Source organism: Ursus arctos, unplaced genomic scaffold (assembly GCF_023065955.2).
Source record: "Ursus arctos isolate Adak ecotype North America unplaced genomic scaffold, UrsArc2.0 scaffold_2, whole genome shotgun sequence".
Taxonomy (NCBI): domain Eukaryota; kingdom Metazoa; phylum Chordata; class Mammalia; order Carnivora; family Ursidae; genus Ursus; species Ursus arctos.
In genome coordinates this window covers 33,073,873-33,088,889 of record NW_026622874.1, presented here as the reverse complement: position 1 = coordinate 33,088,889, position 15,017 = coordinate 33,073,873, and the positions used below count along the sequence as shown (strand labels likewise).

The following is a 15,017-nucleotide window of genomic DNA, read 5'->3' as shown; positions in this document are numbered from 1 at the left end:
CCTCCCACCACCTATGAACTTGGGCTGTAGGCCTGGAGACTCCCCCTCACCTCCAACCCCCCAACCCCACCTCTGGAGCTGACTCTGTTGCTGAAGCTTCTTCAACCTTGGGCTTTCTCACAGACACCCCCCTCCCCCGCCCCCCAGCCTCTGCGGAGTGCTCAGAGTATGCGGCTCCGGATATGCACGCGCGGGAGCCAGGCGGCCGGCTAGGGGCAGTTCGGGCCAGTTCTGGGCCAGGGCTTCATCAAACTCCTCCACCCTCATCACCCCAGCCACTTTATTAATTTCGGGGGTGGGGGTGGGGGGACTGATCAGAGAGAGAGAGCCCAGTGGCATCTCCGGCAGCCTGCCCTCTCCCGAGCCATGCCTCTGGCCTTCCCGCCGCCTCCTGCACACGCACCTCCGCGCCCCCTGAGGAAGGGGGGAGAAAGAAATACGCATTAATATCACGAGCCTCCGCGCACCAGCCCTCGCCCCCTCAACCACCTGTCTCTGCTCTCTCCCTCCCCCATTGCCTTCCTCAACTCCGGGCGCCCCCTCTGCAGCAAAGGGGCACCACGCCCACTGCGGAGCGGAGAAATGCAAGGTGGGAGTGGGCAGGGGCTGCGGCGCCAGGGCCAGGGGGCTGCTCCGCCACCTCCCCTGCCCGGCTAGCCCTGGCCCCGAAGCCCGGGGGCCGCCCGGAGCTGCTCCCGGCCACGATCTGCTCCCACTCACGCGGCCAGGGCAGCTGCACCCGGAGGCCTCACCGCAGCAGGGGTGGGGCGCGAGCGGAGCGCGGACGGGCCCCCGGCATCGCCCCCAGCTCGAGCCCCCCCTGCCCCGGGGCCCTCGGGGAGCGTCCGCAGGCCCGGCCCGCAGTGCCCACCCCTCCCCCTCACGCCCGACACCCAGCCAGGGCCCCGCTCTCACCTCCAGCGGCCTCCTCCCTCCCGGGGGACCGCGCAGCCCACCTCGCAGCCCCCGAGCGCCCGGCGAGAGGCGCGCGATGCGCAGCCACTGCGGACCCCGGCTCCGCCGCGGCCGCTTCCCGGGAGTATGAGCTCAGACCGCCCGCGCGCCCGCGCTTCCCACGCTCGGTGCCCCGCGCCGCGCCACCCAGCGGCCGCGGCGGGCACGGCACGCTCGCGTCCGGGAAAATCTGCCGCAGCCCAGCCGACGGAGTGGGAAATTCCCAGAATTTGACCGAAACCTTGCTGTGGGGCGGGGGACCTGACAGGCCGACTGATCGTCTCCAGATTTGGGGCAGAACGGCTCCTCTCCCACCCTATCTCCAAAGGCGCTTCAGAGTTTTTGCTTGATTCCCGGATTTTCTCCCCTGCTCCTCTGACCTTGCCTCCTTTATTTCTCCCAGGGCAGTGGGGAGTGACTACTCTTGTAGAGAGGGGGTGGGGGGTCAGGGGTGGGCAAAGGGCAGGTAGCTTATGAGGCTAGCCTTCCAAGGCCTCCTTGGGCCTATCGAGAAAGATCCCGGGTATGCACAGGTCAGTTCCCAACCGAGCTTGTTTAACACACACATACACACACACATACACACCACACACACACATACACACACTCACAACACACACACACATGTACACACACGTACACACACACGCACACACACCACACACACACACACACACCGCGCGGGCGCGCGCCTTCAGCCCACCTGTAAATTCTCATTCGGGAGAATTGGATTGCTGTTTGCTAACTCTTTTTCAGATCCAGACCCTTCTGAGAATTGAAGAAGAGCCGTGACCTTCTCTCCAGTAAAGTCCACGTGCATACATAAACACAATTTTGCATAGTCGGGTCATTCTCAGACTTCTCAAAGCGCCATGGACCCTAGTTTAAGAACTGTGTCTGCAGATACCCTAAGGCAGCAGGAGGCTGAGCTGGTGATTACCTGTACCCGCTGCCATCTTTGAACATGGTCCTCCCTCCTTCAGAATATCTCCTTGGTACCCCAAGCTCACATTTCTGCCTGTAGAAATTCTGTCTTTCCTGTGAGACCCACCAGGAGGCCTCTTCCTTCTGATTTTCCCGTGCAGAAGTGCCATCTGCGACCTCGGTTTTCGGGGACCATGTTCTTTATGCCATTTATGGCTATTAACACTATACACATGGAACTGTAATTATTTTGTGGTTGGTTGTCTTATTGGTCCTTCTAGATAATAAACTCTTTTAAGATCAGTTTCCCCCTCGACAACTACTAATGTGCCTTACATGGTATGCCCTTGACAAACAGCTCTTCAAAGCCAAAGAAAAGGAAGTTGCGTTGAGGGAACAGAAGGCTCATAGGAGCCAGGAGATGAATCCCTTTGCTCCAGAGAGCTCAACGCCTCTCCCCCTCTCTGATGTTGCGCCACCAGCATATAGCCACCACGTGCATGCCTCGGTGCCGGCAGACGGAATTCTCAAGGTGACAGGATCTTTTCAGCCATTCCTCCTCCTCTGGGCAAGACAGCCATGATTTAGAGGTCCCTGGTGAAGTTGGGATACAAGTTCGTGCAGAATACACCTGACAGAAAAGCAGATATTCTAACCCCAGAGTCCCCTTATCCAATAAGGGAAACCATCACCCAGCAGTTGCACAAGCTAGCGTCATCCTTGACTCTTCCCTCTCACTTCCCTCTCTCCGTGCACATTCCCCATCAATCACCACTTCTTGGTTTTACTTCCTAAATCTATTTCAAAGGTTGCCCTTGTCTCCATCCCCATGGCCTCATCTGGAGCTCAAATTACCATTATTTCTTGCCTGAATTTCTGCATTTTTCTCCACCTACCTACTCTGCCTGCCCCCAGTCTTGCCAGGCTCAGATCCAGTCTTCACATCCCGGCCAGAAAAATCTTCCGATCATCTCAACCATTTCCCTGCTTAAAACCTTAAGAAGAAAAAAAAAAAAAATACCAAAAACCAAAGCCAAACCAAAACAAAAAACCTTAGGTAGCTGCACATTGTACCAAGGATGAGGACTAAACTCCTTTACCCGCTTGCCAGATCTCTACAGTCCGAGCTTAGCTGACCCTCCAGCCTCCTCTCTTGTCACTTTCCTCTTACCCTTTACGCTTTAGTTGTCCTAAACACCGTGGCCTTTCCCACCTTGAGCTGAGAACGCTTTTCCCTGATTTTTTACGAGGCTATGCCCTACTCACTCTTCAAATTTCCTTATGGTCTCCTCCTGTGTCACCTGTTCTTCTACTGCTATGACATTCATCACACAGTATTGTCCCCACTTCTCTGATGTCTGCTTTCTCTGCCACACTGGGAGCTCTGAGAAGCATTCTTGATACCTGGTGCCAGGGAGAAACGCAACCAATATTTATTGAATGAATGAAAGCTTTGACTGTGACCCATGCCCCAGATGAGAGACTCTGGGGCAACTGCAGTGGTGCTGCACGATCTGGAAGTCAGGCATGTTGGGCCAGGCATCCTGCTTTTGAATACTAGCCCTGCTCACTGTTTTTAGTGAATTTCAATTTTTTTGAGTCTTTGAGTTCCTCAACTGAAAAATAGGGATAATACTACTCAGGATTGAGGATCTGAAGGTTGCCAGAGATATGCATGGAAGGACTTTGTAATTGTGAAGTTCTCTCTCTATATATAATAGTAAGGTTGTATTAGTTCATTTGATCCTCACAATAACATTTGGGGGTAGGCAGCTGACATTTCCCATTTTGCATATGAAGAAACTGAAGATACCAAATGCTAAGCAATTTGCCTGAGATCCCCTAGTTAGTTGTCAGGGAACAGAGACTGGTCACTGGCTCCCAAGCCCAGACTTTCCCCATGCATATATCACCACTCGCCCTCCCTCCCACTCCCAAAGCAGAAAGCAACGTTGGGACACATTCATATTGACATCCTGATGATCATGCAGCTGGAAAATGTCATCACTTACCATTTCTGAAGGGGTTTCATTGAGAGGGAGGGCTGATGCATTGTTGGTAGAAAGCGAACCATATAACAACAGGTACTAGGGCAGGAAGGAGTGGGGTAGGGAGCAAATGACCTTGAGGCTGACCTTAGACTCCCTATCTCATCTCTGGCTCTTCTGCCACTTTGGAGGGTTATCTCACTTGACAGCCCCCTTTTACCACATAGTTGGACCCCTGAGATCTCTGCGGTCCCCCCAAACTGGAGATCTTCTATTGCCTCCATGTTTCCAATTCTGTCTGTCAGCAAATATTTACTGAGCTCTTGCTAAGTGCTTTGTCACTGCCTGTGGAAGCCTGGCCAAATGATTTCACCCCTCTGAGCTACAGGTCCCCCATTCTGCAAAATGGGATTGATAATAGCCTGTCACACGGTTGTTCTAAGGATTAAACAACATAACCTAACAGCTGCTGGTGGGCTGTTGCTAGTGGAGACACCTGCCTCCGACACCCCACTCGGTGTCTGCTGGTTTTCAGTGGAGTGCACGGGCATGTCAGTTTGGTAACTAGGGGAGGGTGGAGGGGAGCAGAGGCGCTGGAAAAGAGAAGGAAGGAGTCTGAAGGCCACAGTCCTCCCTGCTGTGCCCCTCCTGGGGACATGGAGACAGCTGTGGAGCTCAGAAGCTGTTTGAACTATTCGAGAATGACTTGTGAGTTTCTGGGCCCTTTGAGTCATCCTCAGGGATGAGAGGTCAGCCTCAGGGATGAGAGGCTTTTTCAGTCTCTCGGTGGGCAGGAGGTATGGACCACTGAGAGTCGGAACAGAAGAGGAAGAGCCGAGCCACCATGTTTTGATGACCACAGCTGTGAGGGCTCCTATGGGGCTTCTTTTTGAGAACTCCCAGAAATAACTCTAGGGCACCCTAAGAATGTCGGTGAAATCATCCAACAAAGCTGCTGCCAACATACAGAGCAGGGGTGGTGCCTGGCACGTAGTAGGACCTCAGTATGCGTTCATTACCCCAAGATGAGTGTGCTTCAGCGTCGGCACGGAGAGGGCCGTGCTCCTGAGTCTTCTCACAGCGCTGCCTTTGCACTAAGCATGCATGCTTCTCACTGTGTCCAGTGCCCCAGGGGACACCCAGTGGAACTGCCCTTCACAGATCCCCTTGTGTGGTTACGGTGGTTTTTCTCTTTAAAGATTAAATCGTTTCTTCCTTTTCTGCTCAACAAAGACAACAGCCCTTTGGTTGTTGATAAACGTCCCTTTCCGACTAGCAGGTGGGTTTGCCCCGGGCACTGAGAGCTGTGCTTTTAAAGCACACACATGCCCAGCTGTTTGAATCTGCTACTTCCGTCTTCCTTACTTCTCTTATCTCCTGCCCCTGGGGCTGAGTTTTCTTTGCCTTGGCAGGCTGATAACATGTGGAAGGACGAGAACAGTTCTAATTAATAGACTAATTAGTGGTACAAGCTTTTAATAGCTGATTATAGGAAAGTCATTCCCCACCCCCCCCAAGGGATTGATTTATTTATTGCTGTTGTGCTGCATTATGGCAAAATAGTCAGTTTCTAATTGTCTGTTGGTTGCTTTAATGAGTCTTTTCCTTCTCTTTCTTTTCCTCCTTCCCCTTGCTCATGGTGCGCACAGGCAGAATGCGAGAACTCAAACCCGCTGATGAGCAGCTCTGAACACATGTAAATGTTGGGATCCCCATGTCACCCCCATCTTGAGAGCTCAGAGCTAGAAAGGGAATGGGAGGGATGAGGAGAAAGCATGCAAGATAATCTTGCCCATGCTTGTAGGTTTACCTCCCCAGGACTCTTCCTTGATGATCCCTCCCCTCCTGTAGGCTGCAACTCTCACACAAGTACTTGCATTCAAAAACAGCAAAGCACGGAGCTTAAAAGAGTCCACCGAGTGGGGTGCCTGGTGGCTCAGTCAGTTATAAGCATCTGCCTTCCGCTCAGGTCATGATCTTGGGGTCCTGGGTTCGAGGCCCGTGGCGGGCTCCCTGCTCAGCCGAAAGTCTGCTTCTCCCTCTCCCTCTGCCCCTTCCCTTCCGCTTGTGCTCTCTCTCAAATAAATAAATAAAATCTTTAAAAAAAATTAAAGAAGAGTCCACTGAAATCCGATTGCCAGGGTGCAAATGCTGGCTCCCCCACCGGCCAGCTGTGTGGTCTGAGCAAGTCATTTAACTCAACTGTGCCTGAGCCTGGTCATTTATAAAGTGGGAATGCACTCTCCCCAGGAGTGTTGTGAGGGTCTCATGAAACACACCAGGTGAGACAGGTAAGGCACGGAGCACAGTCCGTGGCCCATCCTGAGCCCTGAGTGACATTAGCTATGATGACCACCACTGCCTGAAATTATTTAACTTATCTCATACACAGAAGGAATTTGATAAATGTTTGTAGAATGAATGAATGACTACATAATCATTTGCAAGTAGATTGTGAGCCCTTGAAGTTCAAAAGGGTGAAGAAAAGAGGAAATTGCACACTAAATCATAGTACAAGCTACCTGTAATTCAGTGCTTATCACGGGCTGGGCTCTGAGCTAATTATGCTTTATGTACCTTCTCTCATTCAATCTTTGTGTAACCTGATTTTTACCAGCCTCCCCGGATCATGTGTTTTTGAAATAGGCCCAGTCCCCATATTAGATTTTGTGGGATGTCTGTGTTCTCCCCAAGATTCTCAAGGATTCTTGGGGGATGGGCTGACATTTTCTTTTTTAAGTAATTTTTTAAAAATATTTTATTTATTTATTTGAGAGGGAAAAAGAGCATGAGAGAGAGGGGCGGGGAGAGAGAGCACAAGCAGGGGGGAGCGGTAGAGGGAAAGGAAGAAGCAAACTCCCTGCTGAGCAGGGAGCCTGATGCAGAACTCAGTCCCAAGACTCTGGGATCATGACCTGAGTGGAAGGCAGTTGCCTAACCGACTGAGCCACCAAGGAGCCCAAGGCTGACATTTTCATGATCACTTTTCTTTACGAATTCCTGTTCTGGCTGAATTCAACCTCTTGTATCTGCTTCCTGACAATGTCATTCTCTTGACCCATCACTCTTACACATGGCAAGCTGAGCTCTTCCCTTCCTTCCTTCCTTCCTTCCTTCCTTCCTTCCTTCCTTCCCTCTTCCTTCTTCCTTCTTTCCTTCCTTCCTTCCCTAAAACCCTAAGAACATGGGGCCATTTTGTGTGGAAGACTTTTACTGGAGGTCATAGGCAAGACAGGGTAGCTGTAGCAGGACTTAGAGCAAGGAACAGCTGGAAGTCACCACACCTATGCTCCCCACCTCCCTCACCTCGTGCCCTCCCTCCAGGCTGTCCTGCTGTCCAGAGCCCTGCCTATGGCCATTTTTCCCCTCCCAGGATACCTTCTCTTCCATCTCTCTGCTCTTCCCCACCTCTCCCTGGAAACAAGAGTTTCCTATTACTTGGTTACACAAAGACTTTGAGCTCTCTTGAACAAATGTCTCCGTTCTGGGCTATTCTCAACCTGGGGTCAGAGAAGAAACTGAAATAGGTGAACATGAGGGGGCTCAGCTGCTTTTCTTAAGCCATGCAAGTTTACTGAAGCATTTTCCTCAACAAATGAGCCAAGCACCTCTGAGATGAATCCTGCCCCACCCTAGAATGAGGAAGTTTGGCCATCATATTTTTACATACAATTTTTTTCTCCCTGCTATACTTGTGGTGATGCTATGGTAAATATTATCCCCACTTTTTTTTCCAGGTGAGGAACCTGGAAATGATATAAAGGTTAAAAGGGTAACCCACTCAAGACCTCGTGGGTAACATCAGAACTGGACTCCCAGTGGAGACCTGTCTGAATCCCAAGCCAGGAGATCGACCACATACTCCCTTGATAAAGCTCAAGCAGGTCTGAGGTGGGTTCTTCTCACAGGGCAAGCTTTTCTCTGGAAACCTTTCAGTGGGGGAGGCGGTGTGGGTCATAGGAAAGCAAACTGATTGACTGAAGGTCAAAGACATTCGAACAGAGCGAGAGCTAGAAATAGCTACATATCTGTAGCCCCATGTATGAGACCCAGGAGTCATTGCTATTAATCACCACGGAGTGATTACTCTGATTGCTTCGTTTGTTGATGCCGTGCTTATTTCAACCTTGCGGAGGGGCCCCCACTTTAGGAAGATACAGCAGACTTTCTTTTGCTTGTGGAGTGCTGACTTCATATTATAAAAAATCTCATTGGAAGCCCATCCGTGTCTCAGAAGGCTGGTCCGGTAGCTGAGGCTCTGGCAAAGAGCTCAGAATGTAGCTACACAATGAATGGGAGAATGGCTTTTCGCTCACTTTAATTTGTGAGTTCTTTTCCCAAGGGCTTACCTAAGGCAGGGAGGCTGAGTTAGGCAGAACTAGACGAAGGGACATCTATCCCCGCCAGGCAGCCATCTGGGACACCGAAATTATAAAGGATGCAAGAACATCACTGCAAATGGGATGAGGTTACCAAAATGGAATTTATCAGAACTCTTCCCAGAAAGAGTAATGAATACAGTTAGACAGAATTCTTTAATAATCCACTTGGGGGGGGGCAGATTTTACCACATAGTAACAGTGTGACTTTGGCTTTCTCATCCCTGAGATGGGGATTATGATACTTATCACTAGGGCTTTTTTCCCCCCTAATTAAGTGTAACAATGGAAAAATTACAGCTTTTATTATGACTTACTCTGCAGTCTACTATCATCTAGTTTCTGCCCTCCTACACTCTACTGATTGCTTTCGCCAAGGTTGCCAGCCACCCCTTTGTTGAAAATCCCATTTCTCTTTCACTTGGTGGAGTTTTGACACTTATACCAGACCTTCCTCCGTGAAATATTCTCTTCCCTGGTTTCTTGTTACCCTAGTCTCAAAGTTCTCAGATCTCTGACCACCGTTGTAAGTTTCCACTGAGACATCAGTATTAGTTGATTGTCTGTTGTTTCATAACAAATTACCCCGAATTTAGCAGCTTAACACAGCATTGATTATCTCACACAGTTTTCTAAGGGTCAGGAGTTTAGAAGCCGTTCAGCCGGGTAGAACAGCTTAGCTGGGTTGTTCTAGCTCCGAATCTCTCATGAGATTGCAGTCTTCATTCATTCATTCATTCATTCATTCATTCGTTCATTCATTCATTTGTGACTCTTGTCTTCCAAGCTCTTCCAAGCTGCCTCCCACAGCTGTTGGCAGAAGCTTTCAGTTCTTTACCACGTGGACTTCTGCATAGTGCTGCTCATGACATGACAGATGGCTTCCCCCAGAGCAAGTGATCCAAGAAGAATGGGCATGTGTGGCCAAGATGAAAGCCATGGCGTCTTTTATAATCTGATATCAGCAGTGACGCACCATCACCTCTGCCCTTGTCGCACAGACTGGTACAAGGAGGAGAAGGCAGTCCTGGGGGGCGTCCCAGAGGCTGTGTACCACAGCTTTCTCCTTTGCTGACCCGTAAACGTCAGTGTTCCACGGGGTTCTGTCCTCACACCTCTTTCTCTTCTCATTGCCTCCACACACCCTTGATCCTAGAGTGCTGTCCAATACTTTCAAGTCTAGACTCTGAAACATGCGGGGCTCCATCGCTAGAACAGTCGCCTCTCAGAAACTTCAGCTTGGACACTGCCCATTGGGGTCCCCAAGGCGCCCACTTTCCACACTGGACTCATCCTCACCCCCAGTCCTGTTTCTCTTCCTGTGTTTCCATCTCAAGAATGATGACAGCCTCGTCCACTCTGTTGTCAAGCAAGACATGAGAAATTATTCCCGACTGCTCTTTCCCCTTTCTCTCACATCCAATCAACATGTTAAGGGTTTTCTCTTTTTCATGTTCCCCCATCTTTTTATTTTGAATAATTTCAAACACACAGAAAGGTGAAATGAAGAGTAAAATCATGCCCTATTTAATAGAACCCTTCTTTGAGATTCGCCATGACTCACCTTTTATATCACACTTGCTTTCTCTCCCCATCTCCTCGCGCCATATACACATATTTTTCATAATAATCCTAACATGCTACTCACCTTTCTACCCCCCCAGGCTCGCACAGATATGCAGTGTGTGTACGTGGGACTTAAAAGTAGATTGTGGATAATAGGACACTTCACCCTTAGACATTTCTGCAGGCGTTTCCTAAGAATAAGGACATTCTCTCATATGTCATCATTACGCCTAGGAACCAATGCCAGTTAATTCGAGCTCCCCAATATATCTCCAGTGAAGCCACTTTTTTCCAGGTCTCCATTTCCTTTATCCTCGGTAGTGTGATCACCTCCCAACTGCTTCCTCCTTCAATCCATGCTCCCCGCTGCTGCCAGAGCGAACTTTCTACAATGCAAATCTGATGATGTCGCAACCTTACTTGAGGTCATTCGATGGCTCCACCTTACCTTCAAAATGAATAAACTTCACGTGGCATACAAAGCCTTCACCGTCCAGGTTCAGCTAGACCAGCACTGCCAGAGAGAAACCTAATATGAGCCGTTCCTGTGGCTTTAAATTGATAGTAGCTACATATTAAAAAGTGAAACAAACAAACCAAACCTCCAAACAACGACAAAAAAACCCAAACACACAAATGAAATTAATCTTGAGAATACATTTTACTTAACCCAATATATTCAAAATATTACCGTAGCAACACAAGCCCAATATAAAAAATTATTAATGAGATGGCTCTTACATTCCTTTTTTTCCCTAAGTCTTCCAAATCTAGTGTGTATTTTAATACGTACAGCACATCTCAATGCCGATGCTAAGTCTTCAGGGTTAAAGCGAAATGTATTCCTACCCAAACAGGAAGATTATATTTAACAACAACAAAAAATTCATACTGCTTCGGTTTTAAAATCTGAATTGATTAAAATGAAATAAAATGGAAAGTTCTGTTCCTCACTCCGACTAGCCACGTCTCCTTGCTCGGCAGCCACGGCCACGGACAAAGGGCAATTCTAGAGCTGTGGTTCTCAAGGTATGATCCACGGTGGGGGCCCTTGGAACATCTCCAAGGGGTCTCAGGGGTCAAAACTATTTTTGAAATAATGCTAAAAGAATGTGACTTGCCATTTTCCACTTCTCTTCTCTCTGAAGTGTAGACACTGCGATGTTCCAGAGGCCACATGACATGTAATATGACAACAGATTGAACACAGACACATATGTGAAGCTGGGAGTCTTCTAAACCAGTTACTGAAGAGATGTGCCATTATGTAAAACAATGCCCCTCTTCTCCCGAAGTGTTTTTATTTTGAAATATTATTTTTCATGAAAGCATAGGTTACTTACATACTCACGTGAGGAGAACATGATCATTTTTAAATGAATTACTGAATAATTTAAAAATTCCCCCGTTTTAATTTCTGACATAGTGATTATTGATGGATGTAACTCTCAAAATCAAAAGCTCTTTGAAGTCCCCAATAGCTTTCCCGGTGTGAGAGCTTTGAGACCAGCTCCTCTAGAACTTACCTACCCCCCAGCCTCGTGACCTGTGAGTGGCCCCACCTCCTCCATGTTTGTTTGCACGAACTTCCAGTTCCACACAAGATGAAGTAGATGTCCTCTTCCTATTCCTCTGGCTAAGAACTTCTAAAAACTCTGGGTATTGTGTATAAAACAAACACAAGAAGACTCTGGAAGGTGAAGCGAAGAAGGGTAGGGACCTCAGGACTCAGAGAACACTGTCACCAGGGTGCTATCAACGGAGGGATAGTGGGGAGCCTGAACCCCCACTCTGGCCCAGCGATAATGGGGCACCCACCGCAACAGGTAAAACAGCTGAATGGGGGGCCTGGACTTCCGCCCCCATGCCCCCACCCCCCTCCCCCCAGTGATAACGAGGAAGCAGGGCAGTATCAAATGGGGACTGCTGAAACAGGGGATTGAAATGAGACCTAGAGTCTCATAACATGGGTACCTAAAATGTCCAGGGTACGATTTAAAATCACTCATAATACCAAGAACCAGAAAAATCTCAGCTTGAATGAGAAAAGATAATTAACAGACACCAACACTGAGAAGACAGAGATTTTGGAATTATCCGATGAGAATTTTAAAACAGCTATCATAGAAATGCTCCAATGAGCAATTGTAACATGCTTGAAATAAGAGAACAAATAGAAAGTCTCAGCACAGAACTAGAAGTTGCAAAGAAGAATCATATTCTTTGCTTGGGCTTTAAAAGAACTCCTCACATTTCTGGAGTGACCACCTCACTTTGCTCTTCCTGGAACACTGATCTCTAGTGCCTTCTTTTAAAACCCTGCTTGTCTCAGATGTCACCTCTTCTGGGAAGCCTTCCATGATATCCATGCCCTTCCACTCAAAGTATCCTTCACCAGATCACTTAGATTCAGTGCTAATTGTTCTGTCATTTGTCCCTCCCATGCTCTCCAATGTAAAAACTTGACAGAACGCACTGTGTCTTATCCCAGGTGCCTGGCATTGTACCTGGCTTATAATAAACATTCAAAAAAAAAAAAAAAGGTTTGTTGAATAATGAATAAATCAATGAATAAATGGGAACTTTTCAGTGCTACTCTCTTCCCTATTGAGTACCGTTAAGCTTTGTGGCCCGGCATTCAATGCCCTACATGGACTGCGACGTACACCCTTTTGGTAGCTGGCTTCCCTTAACACATCCTACTTCTCTGCTGTACTGGGAACCGTGGTGTTTTGAAAGGACCTTTTACCTCCCCGTCCTCCTACCTCTGCCTGCACGTAGGACACTCTTCTATCAGCCTCAACTGTCCTCACCCATTTCTGCCACCCAAATTGTATCCATGTTTACCACTCAGGACTCCCGCTCCCTGATCTCCCTGCTGGAAGGAGTCTGCGCACCTCCGGACACACACCACTTCCCTCAGTCTTTCCTTGTGTTATTGCTCACCTCCTGCCTTACATTTTGTTGTCGGGGCATTGTTTGTTTTAATGCGGTATTCGTTTCGGGATTTAAAACCCTGTGGGTTCAAATAAACTCGTGTCTTACTCATCTTTGCTTCTGCCCCCTGAGCCTCTAGCACAGCCCCTCCCCCCTTTACTCTGAAAACCCAGTTTTGTTTTCCGAGATAATAGTCCTTGCTTCATTGGGTTTCTGCTCATATTAAATAAAACACACCATTTAAATTTTGGTATTTGCAGGACTACACGGAGGGACGAAGCCCTGTTAGCTGGACCTTCGAGACCTCTTTGGAATTCTGCTCCATTTCCGCTCTCCTCACCCAGCTCCCAGCCATGACCCTTCCTCTCTCGGTCAGATTGTTACAGCCTACCTGCCCTCCTCCCTTCCGCTCTCTCGCCTTTCTACTCCCATTCTCTACTCAGCGGTCAGCTTGACCTTTTAAAAACATAAATCAGATCATATTACTTCTCTGCTCAAAACTTTCCAGTGGTTTCCCCATCTACAACTAAGAGCCAAAATCCTTACCGAGGCCTAAAAGGCCTACCGTGATCTGGCCCGCTGATCCCCCCTGCACTCACTCCGATGCCCCCCCCAGCGGCCTTCCTGTCCTCCTTCATCTGTGGCTTCTAGAACTTGCCAAGGTTTGCACCACAGAGCTTTGCATGTGCCATTTCCCCTGTGTGGCATGATCATTTCATTCAAGTGAGCTATGCTCTCAATTCTTACCTCCTTGGGAGTGACCACTGTATGCCAAGTACGGACCGTCACTCTCAATCGTTTTGTATTTTTCATAGTTTTTCATACAACCTGAAAATGTATGTCTTTATTTACTTAGAGAAATGTGTTTGTTTATTGTCTTTCGTCTCCACCAGAACGGTAAGCTCTGCATGGATTTGTGCCTGCTCTGTCCCCAGGCACGAGAACAATGCCAGCACCCAGCAAGATGTGTTCCATGAGACTTTCGGAATGACTCAAGGCTGGCCATGAACTCCTTGGGTGGGGGCTTTCGGAACAGAAGCAGCATCCCGTTGCACGAAATTGCTTACCTGCTCCCGGGTTTGCGTGAAGAGGATGTGTGGGGTGGGTCTACCTAGAGGGGATGGAACAGGGATGACCCACGTATCCAGAGTTAGAGGACAATTCTGTGTATTCATTTAGGTGCAACTCTGGCAGAAGACACTTCCAGACATGCTTTCCACAACGGACTATGTGACACTCCAGTTAATTCCCTGGGGCTGACTATGGCCACAGCAGCGGGAGCTGAGCCTCGCAGCTTCCCGGAGTCTTCAGTCTCTTCTTTGTCCTGAGACCCTGGGACCTGCTTGGCTGGCCCGACATGGGAGAGCCCATGTGGATGAAGGCTCTAGAGGTGAAGCCCGAAACCTATTCTGACCCTGCCCTCACCAGCCTCATGACATCCAACTAAAGGAACCCTGACCGCTGGTGGAAGAGTGGGACGGTAGGATGAAGGGAAGAGCTTTGGATGCAGAGCACCGGAGTTCCAGGGAATCTGGGCAAGCCACATCTCCTCTCTGGGCCTTAGTTTGTCTTTAACGTGACATGAGGGAGTTAAGTTGCATGTATCTCTAAAATGCTCTTCAGCGGTGACTTCTTATAGTTGTTTGAGTCTCTCTTTAGGAGATCTACAGGACTAGGCTGGGTAAGGGTGGGGCAGCCAGGAGAGAACCCCCGCAGGGAAACAAGTGAACTGAAGTTGAATGGTAGGAGCCTGTCATGGCCAGCAGGTGGAGCCATTGCTGCGCCAGGGTGCTCAGGCCAAAGGTGGGAAAGTTTGATTTTTAAGAACGCAAGGAGTCCTTCAGGGCAAGCTGTCTAGTCATCAGAGAGAACTAGCTGCCACACACCCTCTAAATACACACACACACACACACACACACACACACACACACACACACACACGTGTGCCTACTTCCCAAAGCCTTCATCTGCTGACAGGCTCAAGGTAAAATACGATAGCAGGTTGCAGGGCCTGAGGTTGGACAGGTTTCAAAGATGAAGGTGACTTTTCCCCTCCTCCCATGTTTCCCAGAAACCCGTACCCCATACCCCTCTTCTCCCTGCCAGACCTGGGTCACTCTCATGGCAGGATGTAACTAGATGGAGGCCAACCTGCCTTCTCTTTTCCCATGGCCATCTCCCCTTTCTGCCACCCCCCAGGGTCAGCCATCACCTTCTAGGGAAAGTTCTAGATCTCATTCCTTGCCCCCCCACCCCCACCCTGCCCCCT

The 15,017-nt window shown here is 49.0% G+C and overlaps 1 long non-coding RNA gene across 1 annotated transcript in view; it reads right to left on the bottom strand.

Annotated features, from left to right (window-relative positions):
- Positions 1-1,038, bottom strand: part of LOC130544261 (uncharacterized) — a 28,763-nt gene extending 27,725 nt beyond the window's left edge. Inside the window, exon 1 of the long non-coding RNA XR_008960428.1 lies at positions 916-1,038. This is a non-coding gene — a long non-coding RNA (uncharacterized LOC130544261). The remainder of the gene's footprint in view (positions 1-915) is intronic.
- Positions 1,039-15,017: the final 13,979 nt, after the last annotated feature.